Genomic DNA, 18,250 nt, shown 5'->3' with positions numbered 1-18,250 from the left:
GACAAAGCTTGACAAAGAAAAGAAGATTAGATATATTACAGAGATAGTGCAACTAGAAAAGGCTGCGGTAAGCCAGACCACATTAGAACATGTATAGGAACTTGTAGGATAGAAGAAATAAAGATGAAAAAGTTAGTCTCTTTAACAAGCAAACAGATTAGAATTGCTAGTTATTAGGGTGAGACTCTGGTCTAAACATAAAAAACAGTCATAGGTGAGAAACACCTTCTCTTGAGAAGTGTAAGTGTAGAGGGTCCCAAATATCTGCCCACATCAGCACCATTCACTCTCTGACAGCTGCAGGCTGCAGTGCAAGCGTCCTCTTTACTAATCACTGTCCTAAGTTCCACTTCCTCCTTCTTTACTTTGGCTCATCCACTTCCACTTTGCATGGGAGTGGATGAGCCAAAGTAGAGATGACAGATGTGTGATGAGAAGTCCCAGGACTTGCAGCTGACAGCTGTAGTGTAAAGGCCCATACCCACAGCAAGAATTTGACTAATGATTGTTTGTTTTGCACAACATTGCGTAACTATAAATTAGGGAACATTTGTTAAATAATGGTTAAAGATGTCATAGCAACAGTGCTCAGCTGACAGCCAGTGGTGATGGTCAATGAGACAACATAATTCTGGCTTACATGCAAATTTAATTGTATGCAACTTGGTATTAGGCCAATCACAACCACTTCCTGTTGATTCTAATCCCAGTTTCTAATATGCATACAAGCTGGAATAGTTAGCGTATCTATGATCATCTTTAACAGGCAGCATAAGTATAAATTAATATTGTGAGTATCAACTAAAGTCACATCGAAGTTGCAAATGTTATACTAAAAATGACGTACATCTTTTTAATTGCTGCCGGCAAAAATTATAGAAATCATAGTTTAATTATAACTAACTGCTGCAAGTTAGTGCCATTAACAAGATTTGACATGACTGTCCACATGGGAATAATATGGCGCATTGTAGATCTGGTCTTTAAAGAGACACTGAAGCAAAAAAAAAGATGATATAATGATTTGTATGTGTAGTACAGCTAAGAAATAAAACATTAGGAGCAGAGACATAAGTCTAATATTGTTTCCAGTACAGGAAGAGTTAAGAAACTCCAGTTGTTATCTATGCAAAAGAGCCATTGAGCTCCACGACTTTCAAAGTCGCAGAAAGCTTTGTCTTCTGAAGCTTATCCTCTCAAGTGTCTGCCAATGTATTTTCTTTTTCTCTGCAGAGGACAGGTCAATAGTTCACTGGCTTGCTCTGTAAAATTATTTAGAATGCTGAGTAGTGTGTAAACTGCAAATATTAGAGAATGATGCAATGTTATAAAAAAAAAAAAAAAAACTGAAAATAAAAATATGAGAATATTTTCATTGCTACTAATGTTCTAGTAATTACTTACTACACAATCAATTCATTTTTTCGCTTCAGAGTTTCTTTAAGATGCAGATGTTACATTTAACTTAAATATGCTTTGTTTGTTTTGGTTTTCTCTTTATATTTTCTTTTCTTTTTTTTGGGGGGGGGGGGGGGGGGGGGGGGTTGGTGTTGTGGGATGATGGATGATGGATCTTGTCATCAACCCCCAAGATTGTCAGGACATAGTTGACTATTTAACACAGAACACCTCATCTTCCTCAGCTTCCGCATGGAAGCGTGACATATATTTCTCCTCCTGCTCTAATTCTGGCACCCCACTTAACACTCAGTCGGCCGCCACCACCAAAGTGCCATCACCCCAGGGCTCAGCGGTGTGGACATTTTTTTGTGTGTCTGCCTCAGATGAGAGCAATGCCATCTGTACTCTGTGCCACCAAAAATTGAGCCGTGGAAAGACCAAGACCCGCGTAGGGACAACTTCCTTACGAAGGCACATGATGACAAAGCACAAACTGCAATGGGATAACCACCTGAGGAAAAGCAGCACACAAAGGCAAAGCCACACACCGCAGTGGAAGATACCAGGCCGCAATTCTTTCTCAAAAAAGGTGATACCCAAACTGTACCGTGATGTTAAAAGGCAAGTGGTGTCATCTCTGGCACACAGCGTTAGGTCAAGGGTCCATCTGACCACGTGGTCTGCAAAGCACGGTCAGGCCTACCCGAAGACTAAGTCAGTCCTCACACACAGCATCTCTGCCTGTACGCCGTGTGACTGCCTGCCCCAACACTAAGTCGCTCCCCACATAGCATCTCTGCCTGCAGGCCACTTGACTGCCTTCTCCGCCACCACCAACAGGGTCCAGGACTCCAGGCAGATCCCTGAATTTTTAAGGCCGCTGTGCGGTGTGCGTGTACATGCCTGCCTAAACAAAAGGCATGTACATGTGTCAATTCCCCTTCGTGATCGTTACCTTGCCGCGGTGAATGGGCTTGCGTATTACAATGAAGCAATGACCGATGGCTATATGAGTGTCTGGGGGGGGGCACACCCAAGATAATAAGGTCGTTGCTTTATTGTGGACAGACCAAATTCGATCAGCTGGACAGTCACTGTTCTGTCATTGAGCTACCTCAGCCCGGTGACCATATGGGCTGGAAAGCCGCCATCACCTGCACTCTCGTCATCGTGCGTACCAGTACAGCACGGCCGTTTGGTCTGTCAGTGTGAAGCAGTACACTAATTACACTACCTGAGTAATGTCCATGAGCTTGATTCATTACGACAAATAGCACGCCTTATCAAAGTTAGCATGCCTTATCAAAGTTAACATACCTTATCAAAGTAGCGTAGCGAACTTATGGCTGCTAATTGGCGATGATGAGAGCTCCACTCGTCCTGCCCTGAGCCCCTGTGGGTTTGTAGTCCTCACTATGCTACTCTGATAAGGCGTGTTAACTTTGATAAGGCGTGCTAACTTTGATAAGGCATGCTATTTGTCTTAGTGAATCAAGCCCCAGGAATCCGTGACAAAGCTGAAGCTCCGCCGAGGCTGGATCTTTCAACAAGACAAAGACCCTAAACACTGCTCAAAATTAATTAAAGAGAACCCGAGGTGGGAATTTATTATGCTAGTGGGGCACAGAGGCTGGTTGTGCACACTAAGACCAGCCTCTGTTGCCCCATGGTGTGCCTCAAACACCCCCCTGAGCGCTGCTATACCCCCGCAGTGCTGTCTGTCAGCGCCGCTCCCCTGCCTCCTCCGTATCGGTGCTACCCGCCCGCGTCACTTCCCTCCAATCAGCGGGAGGGAAGGGACACAGGCGGGTAGCGCCGATAAGGAGGAGGCGGGGGAGCGGCGCTGACAGACAGCGCTTAGGTAAACATTGTGTTGGTGACACGCTGCGTGTCGCCAGCACTGCTGGGGGGTATAGCGGCGCACAGGGGGGTCTTTGAGGCACACCATGGGGCAACAGAGGCTGGTGTTAGTGTGCACAACCAGCCTCTGTGCCCCACTAGCATAATAAATTCCCACCTCGGGTTCTCTTTAAGGCATTCATGCAGAAGAACAAGTACAACGTTCTGGAATGGCCATTTCAGTCTCCAGACCTGAATATACTTGAAAATCTGTGGTGTGAGTTAAAGAGAGCTGTCCATCAGGGCCGAGGCAGAGGCTGGGCAGGCTGCAGCCTATGAGCGCAGCCACTTGAGGGCGCAATTCCCTTCCTGACACTTAGGGCTCTTTCACACTAGAGGCTGCGGTAGAAAAGGCTGAAAGTCAGCCTTTTGCTTAACGCCAATACATAGCGTTTTCAAAGCGTTTTCAAAGCCTTTTGAAAGAGTTTTACAGCCCATATGAAAACGCCCTTTTTTTTTCTTCTATAAAAATAAGTGAACAAGATAGCTGTAAAACGCTTTGAAAAGGCTTTGAAAACGCTGAAGTTGGCGTTTTCCATTGACTATCATTGAAACGCCAACAGCCAACTTCGGCTGTTAACAGCCCTGAAAAAGCTCCTGGGAGCGTTGAAACGCAACGCTCCAAAACGCCGAGTTAGATGTGAAAGGTAAAATGAAAGTCTATGGACTTTCTTTTACCTAGCAAAACGCCAACTTCGGCCGTGGCGTTAAAACGCCGAAAAATCCCTCTGGTGTGAAAGGGCCCTTACTGTTTTGTGCCCAGTGCCACCCGTCTGCTGGCTGCTGCTGGTTTGGCGCACCGGTATGCTAAAATGTTGGAACATCGGCACTGACTGAGCTAATCTCCCTGGTGTCAGCCGCCTATGTAGCGCGCCCCCACTGCTCCTGTGCTCCATAATAGCTGCACTGTCATCACAGAGATGACAGGCACTGCTGGGGTATCAAGTAACCAGGCAACAGCAGGAAGCCAGCTTCTGCTCTGACGGAAGTGGTGTCGGCTTCCTGCAGAGTTGCCTGAAGACTTTCTCTACAAGTGAGCTGTGCCTGGACTGGACGGGGGAGGGATAGTGCCTGATAGCACTGTAAACGCCAAGACCTCCGATGACAGAAGAGGTCAGGAGGGGGACAGGGCTGTCTTCACATGCATGCCTGAATGAAGCAGGTATGGAGGAGTGATTGGGAGTAGAGGGGGAGAGAGAGAGAGAGAGAGAGAGAGAGAGAATGTGAGTACTGTATGTGTACTCTGTGTGTGTTTGTGTGTACTGTATATGTGTGTACTGGTTGTACTGTGTGTGTGTGTGTGTGTGTGTGTGTGTACTGGTTGTACTGTGTGTGTGTGTGTGTGTGTGTGTGTGTGTGTGTGTGTGTGTGTGTGTGTGTGTGTGTGTGTGTGTGTACTGGTTGTACTCTCTGTGTGTACTGTATATGTGTGTACTATATGTGTGTGTGTGTGTGTGTACTGGTTGTACTCTGTGTGTGTACTGTGTGTGTACTATATATGTGTGTGTGTACTGGTTGTACTCTGTGTGTGTGTACTGGTTGTACTCTGTGTGTACTGTGTGTGTGTACTGGTTGTACTCTGTGTGTACTGTGTGTGTGTGTGTGTGTGTGTGTGTGTGTGTGTGTGTGTGTGTGTGTGTGTGTGTGTGTGTGTACTGGTTGTACTCTGTGTGTACTGTGTGTGTGTGTGTGTGTGTGTGTGTGTGTGTGTGTGTGTGTGTGTGTGTGTGTGTGTGTACTGGTTGTACTCTGTGTGTGTGTGTGTACTGGTTGTACTCTGTGTGTGTGTGTGTGCACTGTGTGTGTGTGTACTGTTTGTACTTTGTACTTTGCGTTTGTATTGTGTGTGTGTGTGTGCACTGCTTGTACTCTGTGTGTGTGTGCACTTTTTGTACTCTGTGTGTGTGACCTGTGTGTACTGTGTGTATGTGTACTGTGTGTGGGTGTGTGTACTGCTTGTACTCTGCGTGTGTACTGTGTGTGTGTGTGTGTGTGTGTGTGTGTGTGTGTGTGTGTGTGTGTGTACTGTGTGTTTGTGTGTGTGTGTGTATACTGTGTGTGTGTGTGTACTCTGTGTGTGTGTGTGTGTGTGTGTGTACTCTGTGTGTGTGTACTGAATGCGGCGCGGGGGGGGGGGGGGGGCGCACTTTGGAGTCTCAGCCCCTGGTGCTGGGGAACCTTGTCCCGGCCCTGCTGTCCATGCTCAGAAGCCATCAAACCTGAGAAAACTAGAGATGTTTTGTAAACAGGAATGGTCCAAAATACCTTCAACGAGAATCCAGACTCTCGTTGGAACCTACAGGAAGAGTTTAGAGGCTGTCATTTCTGCAAAAGGACGATCTACTAAATATTGATTTCATTTCATTTTTGGTGGTGCCCAAATTTATGCACCAGCTTAATTTTGTTTAAACAATTATTGCACACTTTCTGTAAATCCAATAAACTTCATTTCACTTCTCAAATATCACTATTTGTGTCGCCTATATGATATATTTAACTGACATTTTTTATCGTAACAAACCACGATTTATACAGGAAAATCATGACGATTAACAAGGTTGCCCAAACTTTCTCATCCCACTGTATATTGCAAGCAAGCAAGCCCACTGTGTATCATAAGCAGTGCTTCGCTTGCAACTGTTTTTGTGATTGAACATACTATACGATATCTGTGTGTGTGTGTGTGTGTGTGTGTGTGTGTGTGTGTGTGTGTGTGTGTGTGTGTGTGTGTGTGTGTGTGTGTGTGTGTGTGTGTGTTAAAGTACACAGCCCTGTGATACACACACACAGCTGCTGTGTATTTGACACTGATTGTGTGCCTATTTGTGATTACACACACTGTCTACCACTATTGAATATTGTTAGTACTACTACGCATATCCCCAATTTGGAAAAAATAACAGGCAGAGACGGGCTACTCGCAGGTCTGTTCGAGGTCGTGCTGGTGTGATTTCGTGTGACCCTTGTTTGGACCAATGCAGAGTGGTCAGAGGGCGCATACCCTCAAATCCCAAGATTATGAGGACATAGTGGACTTCATAACACAGAACACCTCAGTTTCCGGATGGAACCGTGACATATCTTTCTCCTTCTGCTCTGATTGGGGCACCCCACAACTACTTGACACTCAACCAGCAGCCACCACCGCTGCTACTAGCACCACAGCCACGCCATTTCAGAGTTTGCAGGCGTTATTCACACAGGGTTGTGGTGAATTTACTGATGCATGACGGCACATGGCATCTCTGCCTGCACGCCACGCCACTGTCTGCCCGAAGTCTAAGTCAGTCCCCACATGGCATCTCTGCCCACACGCCGCGCGACTGCCTGCCTGATGACTAATTAATTCCCCACACATCATTTCTGCCTGCAGGCTGCTTGACTGCCTTCTCCGCCACCACCACCAACAGGGCCCAGGACCCCAGGTGGATGTTTAAGGCCGCTGCTAGCAGCAGCCGCTAAAAAAAATAATTTTTCTGGTGTGTGTGCATGCCTAATTTTTTTGGCTGCACTGTGGCTGCCACGACAACAAAACAAAAGGCACGTACATGTGTCCATTCCCCTTCGTGATCGTTACCTTGCCGCAGTGAAGGGGCTTGCGTATCACAATGAAGCAATTACCTATATGTTGAGGGCACACCCCAGATAATACGGCCGTTGCTTCAATGTGGACAGACCAAATTCGATCAGCTGGACAGGCACTGTTGTTCTGTCATTGAGCTACCTCAGCCCGACTATATGGGCTGGAAAACTGCCATTGCCTGCACTCTCGCCAATGAGTGCACCGGCACGGCCATCACTACACAAACAGCTGTTTGCAGTGCGTTAAACCGTGAGTTTGGTCTGTCAGTGTGAAGCAGTACACTGCTTACACTACCTGATCGATGTATACACATGCAAGATGTTTTTTTTTATAACTCAGCAAGTCATTTTATTGAAGGAAGTAGCAGTTGACAATAATTCTCTGCACGCAAGCAGGATAGCAATGAATGTAAAAATGTTTCATCATACAGTAGAAATGTGATGCGGCAGAGAAAAGGCTTCAATACATGACCTTGCTGGATAGCAGAAGATAATAACAGTAGAACAGTTTAACAACTAAACAATAATAATAGGGCAGAAAAAGTACCCTAGGCCCTACCAGGCCAAATACATCCAAAAAGAAAAAGAAAATGATTGGAGATTGGTATATTTATTACCATAACAAGAGGAGGGTATTATTAAGAGTGCACTGTTTGTGTCCAAGGGTCCCAGATAAAGTGATATTTGGCAACAGCACCACGTCGTTGATAAATAGCTTCATGATAAGGAAGAATATTTTTTACAGAAGCAATCCATTCTGCTGTGGGTGGTACTATAGGAAGAATCCAATGTTTAGTTAGACTTCTACGGGCAATTTTTAAAATGTAGAGAATTAATTGTGTAATATATTACTATATGTATTTGGAGGAATAATATTAAGCAGACAAATTTTAGAGTCAAGAGCCACGGAACATAATGTAAAAATGTTGTTACTTGTTGCCAATATAAGTTTACCTCAGGACTGGACCATATCATGTGAAAGAAAGTGCCTTGATCAAGGGCACATTTTGGACAAAGAGAGGAGTAGCCAGGTTTAAATTTAGAGAGACGTATTGGGGTTAGCTATGGTCTATGCAATACACAGGGCCGGCCCGCTCATGAGGCGGGGTGAAACTTTTGCCTCAGGCGGCAAATTTCCAGGGGCGGCACCCGCCCGTCCGTGGGTGCGGGGAGCCGGCCGCCGAGCTGGAGGGGTAGCTGGCAGGACAGGGGTATTGGGCCTGGCGGGACCCCCCTCCCTCGCCTGGGTCCCCCGATCTGCGTTCCCCTCCAGCCTTAAATAAAAGCAGCCACTACTCGTAAGAGGCACGCTGCAGGAAGTGACATCAGTGGAGCGCACGCTGGGAAGAGGTGAGTCCTCCCCGCCCGTGCCTCTTACGAGTAGCGGCTGCTTCTATTTAAGGCTGGAGGGGAGCGCAGATCGGGAGACCCAGGCGAGGGAGGGGGGGGGGGTCCGACCCCCCTCCCCGCCGCTAGGCCCAATACCCCCGTCCTGCCAGCTACCCCTCCAGCTCGGCGGCCCCCCAGAGCGGCGGTCGCAATTTTTTCAAAATTTGCCTCAGGCGGCAAAAAGTCTAGGGCCGGCCCTGGCAATACATACTGCTCTGTATGTATTGCATAGACCATATCTAACCCCAATGCTTGCTCTAGCAGTCTGTCAGGGATATGAGGAGATATCTTGAGAATATTATTGAGAGCATCCTCCCAATCTTCATCAGATAACTCTCCAACGTCCAGGTTCCATGTAGATTTTTTTAAGGTAGGCCCTATGGATAGAGACACCTCTAACACGCAAGATGTTTTAAAGCACTTTATGCCTCCAATTTAGCAAGGCAATGTGATTTCTGCCCTTTAGGGATTATAACCCTACTCTGCGTCAAATATGTAATTTTCCGAGGGACTTTTGACATGTATCCCACTCCAGGATGCCCCCCTCCAGGTGTTAGACCCCTTGAAACAACTTTTCCATTTTATTTTGTGGCCAGAAATAGTCCCTATATGTTTTAAAATTCGCCTGCTCATTGAAGTCTGTGGTGGTTCGCCAGGTTCGTGCGAACTCAAACTTTTGCGGAAGTTCACGTTCGCGGTTTGCAAACCCAACATCTGATGTTCTGGCCATCTCTATCCATATGGTGTTTGATTGAGATTCTCTGAATAAGGATAAGCAAACATTCAACCAATATTACAACTCCACTTCAAGGCAGGGTTGATCTAGAACCAAAGGCGTCTTATTATATTTATCCTCTTACTCTACTTTTGTAAGTATCCCAGGGTTTTCTTTTACATTTAAATATTTACAAAGTAGGTTGAATGTTTTACGGTCTCTAATCAGTGGCAGCCTATTAAATTGGGGGAAGGGAACCCCCAATATTTAAAACTTGCTGCTGACAAACAATACAGTTAGGCGCAATACCATTACACTTTATTTTTCTGCAGCCTATTAACCTCCCTGGTGGTCAACTGATTTGCGGCCGCACAGGCACGGGAGGTTTTTTTAGCCTAATTTTTTTTTTTATCATGTAGCTAGCCTATCGCTAGCTACATGATTCCCCCCTCCCTGCGGCGTCCCTCCCACCCCTCCGATCACCGCCGGCAATCAAGCCCTTCCGGAAATCCCGTTCTGAACGGGATTTCCTTTAGGGCTTCCCCCGTCGCCATGGCGACGTCGTGACATCACAGGGAGTTCCAATCCACCCCATAGCGCAGCCTGGCGGCGATTGGCCAAGCTGCACAAGGGGTATGCGGGGAGGGCCCTGTATCGCGGCGGGTAGTGGCGCATCAGCGGCGATCAGGTAAGATACGCAGCTAGCAAAGTGCTAGCTGCGTGTTTTAAGAAAACAATTATCCAAATCGGCCCACCAGGGCCTGAGAAATCCTCCGCGGCGGCATACCCCGAGCTCAGCTCGGGATTACCGCCAAGGAGGTTAAGTGTCCCAGATTTAGAAAAAGTTCAATTTTTCATGTATTTTATTTCTTTCTGCCCTCAGAAGTTGTATTCTGCCAGGAAAACTTTTATGGCTGTAATTTGCTTTTCAGTGATGTTTATTATATTCCTGACAAGCTACCGACAAGACAAAAGCTGTCACTTCCATGCTTAGAAATGAACTATTTCAGGCAACAAAATGAAACAAGTAAAAGAGCCTGGTCATTAATATGTGTTGTACTGTACGTACACGTTTATCTGATGATGTCACGTATCGCTTTGGGTAAACTTTAAACCACTACAAAGTTTCATCTCATTGTATGCCCATTTCAGTTACAATTGAACCAGAATTTATATACTGATAAAATTAGGCACTCATCATTGACACTGAATGTCTTTGCTCCACCATTCAAAGTCAGAGATGGTTAATACTTGCTCTACGGATGTAAGCACAAAGCATAGGTAGGACTTGGTTCTGATAGGGGGACTAACCCTTAGAAAGTTGAGTGGCTAGTTCACAGTGCTCAGTTGCGTTGCAGCATAATTCTACATGACAACTCACTGCCCATACAATTCTATGGGCCTGTTCATAATACTGCGTTGTAACTGATCACGTTATTCTAACTCGCTGCATGCAGGCTTTGTATTTAAGTCTATGTCCAGTCTCCATTCCAGTTCACACTCATTATAAGACATGAGTTATGCAACTGACCACTGTGAACCTAGCCTAAGGGTTGAGGGAGGGAAGCCATGTGATAAGATCCCAATGGTTTGCTAGATGCTGAAAATGATTTATATTGGTGAAGTGAGAAGATAAGCTGAGAAAAGCCATCATAGGAGCTCCATATATAAGGGAAATGTGTTTTATACTTTTCTAGATTTTCTATTAGTTTTTACCATCCCTGGCAACATAACGGAAAATCATCTTTGCTATGGAGCTTTCCTTCTGTTGTTTACCTCTTTGTCATAGTACAAGGGAGTACTGACTAAAAAAGGGAACATTGGCAGCTTTGTACTGGAATCATGAGACTTGCAATCACACCAGTAACATTATTACGCTGACTTCTACTTCCGCTATTTCTTCAGCTAATTAAGCAAAGTTCACGATTTACAAACATCTGCGAACAGGAAGTTAGACACATAGAACACAAAAACACACAGAACAAGTATGTATACAGTTTATTCCAGTTTATTGAGTTACAAAAATTAAATTTAGTTCTATCACACAAATCTATTTATCTCATAATAATATCTTCTTACATGGAAGTACAATACACAGTGCTGTTACCGCAAAATTCAGGTCACTTAGGAACTCATGAAAAGGTTTTTTTAAAAGATCTCTCTTTGTTGATTGTTTCAACTACTTTGATTCTTGCCTTGAGTTTCCCAGCATAAGATGGAAAGATAAGGATGTTTGCTGGTTAGTATGGGTAGCTGGGACATTTTTTTCAGACACACTAGACTAAAGGGCAGTTTGGGGGTTACTTGCACATTACTGGACTAATTCAGAAAATAAGTCGGGCTTATATATATTTTTTAAGTTAAATCGTTGTTTTTTAAGTTTGGGTTAAAATGGGTCAGAACTAGAGTTCGGTTTTTACTTCTGTCAGTTTCACAGAATAAATATTTCCTTTCAAGCCACAGACACACTTCTATAAGCTGAATTTGCTGTTTTTCCTCTCTGGAACATCTTCTGCATACACTCCTGGAGAGTGTCCATTCTGAGCTGATCACTGTGTCAGCTTGAAGGAAACAATGGTCTAGATCAGTGGTCCTCAAACTAAGGCCCGCGGGCCAAATGCGGCCCGCCAAGGCTTTTTCACTGCCCCCCCCCCAAACACAAATGTATAACTTATAGATGCATCAGGTGACACTGCTGTCCAACTGGATGGCAGGTTGTCACCTGGGTATGCTTCCCTGTCTGGTGCACAAAGACATTCTTCGGGTGCCGCATGACTTAATGGCTGCTGCTGGGAGTTCTCCTCCAAGCAGGATTGGGGGAATCAATACCTAGATTCAATGTAATGTTTTTCAACATCATGTTATGTATGTTGCGGCCCCTCAGCAGTCTGAAGTATTTTGACCCGGCCCTCGACCAAAAAAGTTTGGGGACCTCTGGTCTAGATGCTCAATTCAATTCTTCCATATTCTAACCCTTTTCTGCTGGGTGGGATTATATATAGGAAATAGTCTCAAATATCTACCATGTACTAACACCCAGAGCTGGGACAAGGTCCTCCAGCACCCAAGGCTGAGACACCAAAGTGCGCCCTTCCATCCCTCCCACCCCAGCTGTCACACATTGATTGCTGTTAGACTAAGAGGGCCACAGGGCCCACAACCTCCCCAACACCTTAATATCTAGTTATCTGCCTTGCAGTCACTGCTATGTATCCCCTTTTCTTATTTCTGTCTGCTTCAAACACAATTAGGAATGACAGCTGAATGAATTGTGCGCCCCCTCCTACACTGCGCCCCGAGGCTGGAGCCTCTTCAGCCTATGCCTCGGCCCGGCCCTGCTAACACCATTATGGAAATTCCAGTTTTGTACTGATTCAATCAGGAAACGGGGTCAAATGTTGGTATCTCCTGGAAGGAGTCTGCAAGCATGGGGTCCCAGAAACAATGTCGCAATACAACATTACATTCACATGCTCTTTCAAATGGAAAATGATAATAAACTTCCCCTCGAATGCTGTAATACCATTGCTTACATAAGTCATGTGAGATATTTTACTGAATAGCTTGAGATTTTGGAAGGGTGTGAGCATAAACCCAGTTGTGTCCGCTTTTCAGTTAAACATCAATGTTAGGGATGCTGAAAAGCGGAAAGAAGCGGATACAACTGCATCAGTGGGCTCAGGCCCTTACAAGCGGCAAATGTATGTGATATTGGCAGGCTATATGATCAGGATGTGGTTGTTTTACTAACTCATGCTATCCACGTATACAATTTTATATTCTCCTGCACCCTAGTGGATGTTTCAGTATAAAACATAATGCTCACCCAAAACATTTTTGCAGTTCATTGTCCTTTAAGTGCACAAGAGAAAACGTAAAGGGGGATAAATTCGCCACCGACGGAGCTAGAAAATAATTTAAATGTATATATAAGTAGGAATGTGCATTCCTATTATTATTAATTTATAAAGTGCCAATATATTCCGTGGCGCTGTACAAAGTAAGAAACAAACATGGAGTACAAAATAATACAGACAATGATATACACCAATATACAAAATACAGAGTTGGTGCAAAATACAGAATCGGTACAAATTACAGAATTGGTAATACAAAAATGACAAAATTAATATGAATTAATGTGTAACAAAATCCAAGACACAAAGGGGTGAGAGAGCCCTGTCCTTGCAGCTTACAAATTAAAGGAATAGGGGGGAACAAGAGGTGGGGTAGTATACAATATTCATACCCAGAGGAAGTGTGTTTTAGATTATCTAGTAGGAAGTACAACTTGGCCAGATGTCAAAAGGCAAACTGGCCTAAGGTAGAGCGTATGCTTGATGGAAAAAGTGAGTTTTGAGTGCATGTTTAAAGATATCAAAGGTTGGGGAGTGACAAATGTGTTGTGGCAAAAGATTCTAGAGGTGGGGTGAAGCACATGCAAAATCTTGTATATGTGAATGCATTATAAGAAACCTCAAAGATATTAATTTACCTCACACGAGCCTATAGGCACAGATGTCCTGGCACCTTGAACTTCTCCCTTCAGGAACCTACAAATCCCCCCCAAACAACACCATAATTGTGCTGGCTGTCACTTCTCCCTTACTCACCTTCCCATCATAGGTAGCTACAGGTGCCCCTTTGTATTAAGTAGCCAGAAGTACCCTCAATATTAAGAAGCTAGAGGGGCCCCCAAATATTAGGTAGTTAGCAAAACCTCAGTATTAGGTAGCTAGATGTGCCCCTCACTGAAAGGAGGTCTCGTCAGTGGAATGAGCTGTGTGAGTAACCTGCCATTTACACTCTCATCAGGACTCTACATAGTGAAGGAGGGAGAGAGGGAGGCACTTTGCTCTGGGAGGGAAGTGAGCTGCCTTGCCACCATCAGGCACCTGTAGGCAGGTATCTACAGTGCCCCAGGGTAAATCCGGCCCTGGGTACATCAAACTATTTTTATTAAAACATTACAAATTAAAGAGCTGGTTTGCACCCACACATCGCGCATAGCAAAGTGCACAGTGCGCGCTGATAATAGTGCGCGGTGCGACGATAACGTCGCACCCGCTGCCCTGTAAATGTCTCAAAAACGGCGCATCGGGCCGATTTCGGCGCATTGGGTACAACATTTACAGGGCAGCTGGTGCGACGTTATCATCACACCGCGCACTATTACCGGCACTGTGCGCACTGTGCACGCTACTGTGCGATGTAGCTTTGCGCGGCTGTTAGTGTGCACAAAGCTACTTTTGGGGCACTAAGTGGCTTTTCACTCCGGCGCTAACACTTAGCGCCGGTTAGTGAATCAAGCCCATAATGTGTAGGATAACCTAAATAACAACACATACCGGTAGATTGCAAAATGCAGTAATAAGAGTCAAGGTATAGCACCTGGACAAACTGTAATAGTGAACTCAAAATAAAGTTACAAAATTGATAGTAGACCTGCTGAGTGTAATTGAACAGAGACAAGAGGTGTTGGTGGGGAGAGCGGGACAGTGCTGGAACATTAATAAATATATAAACAATGCAATCTACTTATGTACAGCTGTGTTAACTGTCCACTGATTTGCTGGCCTCAACTTCCACTGCTCTGTGGAAACTGTTTGTTAGGATAATTTTTTTGCTTATCACTTACTACTCAGCAGTGGTAAACAACTCAGCAGAACATAAACTAATACAGAAATTAAAGCACAACTAACACAGTCTAGAGAATAATTTAGAAAAGTTAGAAAAAAACTTATAAAAATAAATGTACATTTTAAATAAATGGAAAAAATAAAAAAATCACAGAATCCAGTTGAAATAATTCACAGTATTGGTAGGTACGATGACATTCAGTCAAGGGTTCACCACTTTTAGAAATACAATTGGAAATTTCTTTGTGCCTTTACGTGTAAAACATATGAAAAACAAATGCAAACTCCCAGGTAGCACATATGTATGGCATGGTGGTTTAGGGGTCCCAGTCTGTGGTAGATTCCAGGATCCCTGACTGTCGTGTGAACCAGTGTTTTATGCCTTAAAGTGTACCCAAGGTTAAGTGTGACATATTGAGATAAGCCTGTGTATGTAGTACAGTGCAAAACATATAAATAACCAGGCTGTTTTACTTTACTGTTGTATTTTGCTACCTCAAAGAGTTAATGTCTGGGCATGGAAGTGACAGCTTCTGTGTTGTTGGTACCTTGTCAGGAAATGTGGAAACCTCACTGATAAGCAGATTATAGCGATAAAAGTTTTCCTGGCAGAATACAACTTCTGAGAGCAGAAAGAGATTAAAAAAAGGTCAATAGTTTATGTATTTAACTCTGGAAACCTTAAAGTGAACCAGAGACGAAGCACCCTCATGTACTTTACCATGTATATCAGTAGGAACATTAGAAAAAACACCTACCCTGCTCTCTGTTTCATTATTCCCTGCTCAGCCTTCTTCTTATCAGCCCTGATAAAATTCCCGACTGAGCATTCAGTCTGGCTTTGCTCAGGAATCATTATAGCTGAGTCTATCTTCTCTGATGTCTTTTCAAGCCCAAGCCTGCCCCCTTCTGGCTCTGCTATAATGACTCAGCTATAATGATTCCTGAGCAAAGCCAGACTGAATGCTCAGTCTGGGATTTTATTAGGGCTGATTAGAAGCAGGCTGAGTGAGTAGTGAATGATGAAACAGGGAGAGAGCAGGGTAGGTGTTTTCCCTAATGTTCCCACTGATGTATTGTATATGGTAAAATACATGAGGGAGCTTCATCTCTGGTTCACTTTAATAGATTGCCACTGAGTAGAGGCAACAAACATTCAATCTACTTTGTAAATGTATAAATATAAAATAAAACCATTATGTATCTAAAAAAAAAAAAAAAACATTTTTAGAAGTAGGAGGATAAATACAATTCTTCTCTCATCAGCCTATTTTCATCTCGGGTTCACTTTAACTAATGCTTTAACCAATGCTTGTTAAGATGACCTCTGTGAGATCCCATTAATCGAGACCTGAAATCTACTGAGAGCAGCTCAGAGATGAAGTAAGAGCCCAGAAGCCATTTATTGTAGATTCAATCACATATTGTCATGTATTTCAGCTGAATGGGCTTTTCAGGTGCTAGTTGGCACATATATCTGGAACATTCCTACTGAAAGTGAGATGTCCTTCTGAACCCCCAAGGCACACATACAAAATACAAAACTGGCACAAAAAAAAATCAGTATTGGTTAGCGATAGTGGTTAGGAGTTCTGTAAGATAACTAGAGGGTAAGAGAACTCAATGTGCCCATGCAATCATCAAGTTTCCCATTCGATTCCCTGCAGATCTTCCCACACAATGGCTGGAATAGCACCAAGGCTAAATTCAGACTGCCTTCCTCTGCCTCCCTCTGCTTCCCTGGAATTGACAGATTTATAACCTGCCCAAAGACAAGAACAATCAAGACATTTTACAAAACACAAGTTTGCCTTCCTAAAACAGAAGGTATTTGTGATTATTCAGGTTGGAGTGAGCTTAGTAAGGAGGCTTTTGGTCTCTTTCAGCCCCTTACACACTCCAATGAGTTCTGGTTCACCATGAACTTGCTGGGCAATATGTATGTGACATTTTACACTGCCCCTTCTGCTTTTAGTAGCATATTTGGACATACATATTTTCCACATACCACTGACTCCATCCAGCTTGTTCGCAAACAAATGTTAGAGTGGTCCTCCGACCTAAATGAACAGATTCATACTAAATGGAGTAATATAAGAAGATATACAAAATGGCTACCGATTCCTAAAATGGCAGCTGTCATATCATCAATACAAGATGGCGGCTCATCTCAAGAGGGCGCAGGTGAGGCAGTACAATGGCCAGCTTTAGTTTTAGATGCTAGGTTTTAAAGGTTATGGTTAGACATCAGAAAAGTAAGCTTAGCGTTAGGAAGAAATGGACATTAGGGTGGGGGATTAAGTTTAAAATATAGAAAGGGGTTCCTATTATATTACTAAATGGAATAATATAAAAAGATATACAAAATGGCAACCACTTCTTAAAGAGACACTGAAGCAAAAAAAATTATGATATAATGATTTGTATGATTTGTACAGCTAAGAAATAAAACATTAGATGCAGAGACATAAGTATAATTGCTTCCAGTACAGGAAGAGTTAAGAAACTCCTGTTGTTATCTCTATGTAAAAAAGCCATTGAGCTCCATGACTTTCAAAGTTGCAGAGTGGTCTGTCTTCTGAAGTTTATTATCTCAACTGTCAGTCAAGGATTTTCTTTTTCTCTGCCAGAGGACAGGTCAATAGTTCACAAGACTGTTCTGTAAAAACATTTAGAGGTCGATTTACAAAACGGTGCTAACTTTAGCACTGGCCCTTAGCACGTCTAAACTCAGTTGAAATGTGAAAAGTAGTGATCGTGCGCAAAGTACCGCGCGCAAAGTTTTGCGCGCGCACTGCACAGAGCGCAGGGCGCTCCGCGCGAAGTGCCCACTAAAGCCTATGGGACTTAGCGCGCGCATAGGACTTTGAGCGCAAAACTATGCGCGCGGTACTTAGCGCGCGATCTGATTGAGAAAACCGGTGCTAACCTACTTAGCACCCTGGTTAGCACGCCTAAAGACTTTAGACGTGCTAAGTAGGTTAGCACTGCTTAGTAAATCAAGCCCTTAGAATGCTTAGTAATGTGTTAACTGCAAATATTAAAGAATGATACAATGTTATAAAAAACACTATATAATTGAAAATAAAAATATGAGAATATTTTCTTTGCTACTAATCTTCTAGAAATTATCGGTATTGCACAACCAATTCATTATATCATTTTTTTTGCTTCAGTGTCTCCTTAAAATGGCAGCTGTCATTACGTCATCAATACAAGTTGGTGGCTCATTTCAAGAGGGTGCAGGTGAGGCAGTACAATGGCCAGCTTTAGTTTTAGATGCTAGGTTTTAAAGGTTATGGTTAGACATCAGGAAAGTAAGCTTAGGGTTAGGATGAAGTGGACATTAGGGTGGGGGGATTAAGTTTAAAATATAAGTAAGGGGTTCATGTTAAAGGAGGAGGTCAGGGGTATGTGTCAGCAAGGGGTTAACACTGTGGTGAGGTTAGGGTTGGGAAGGGGTCAACTTTGGGGTGGAAGTCAGAGTTGGCTGTCAGTAAAAGTACCAATAAAGGGATCAATTAGGGTTAGGCAACCATTATGCACAGTACCCTAACAGCACATGATAGTCCAGCTTTCATCCCAAATGAGTACATACAACTGTACCTAGTTCACTTATATCCCT

At 43.9% G+C, this 18,250-nt stretch overlaps 1 long non-coding RNA gene across 2 annotated transcripts in view; it reads left to right on the top strand.

Annotated features, from left to right (window-relative positions):
- Positions 1-18,250, top strand: part of LOC137563367 (uncharacterized) — a 173,756-nt gene that overhangs the window by 141,342 nt on the left and 14,164 nt on the right. The window lies entirely within an intron of this gene.

The sequence above is a fragment of the Hyperolius riggenbachi genome, chromosome 3 (assembly GCF_040937935.1).
Source record: "Hyperolius riggenbachi isolate aHypRig1 chromosome 3, aHypRig1.pri, whole genome shotgun sequence".
NCBI classification, from domain to species: Eukaryota; Metazoa; Chordata; class Amphibia; order Anura; family Hyperoliidae; genus Hyperolius; species Hyperolius riggenbachi.
The sequence above is the reverse complement of the archived record's forward strand: the minus strand, read 5'-3'. Positions and strand labels throughout refer to the sequence as shown.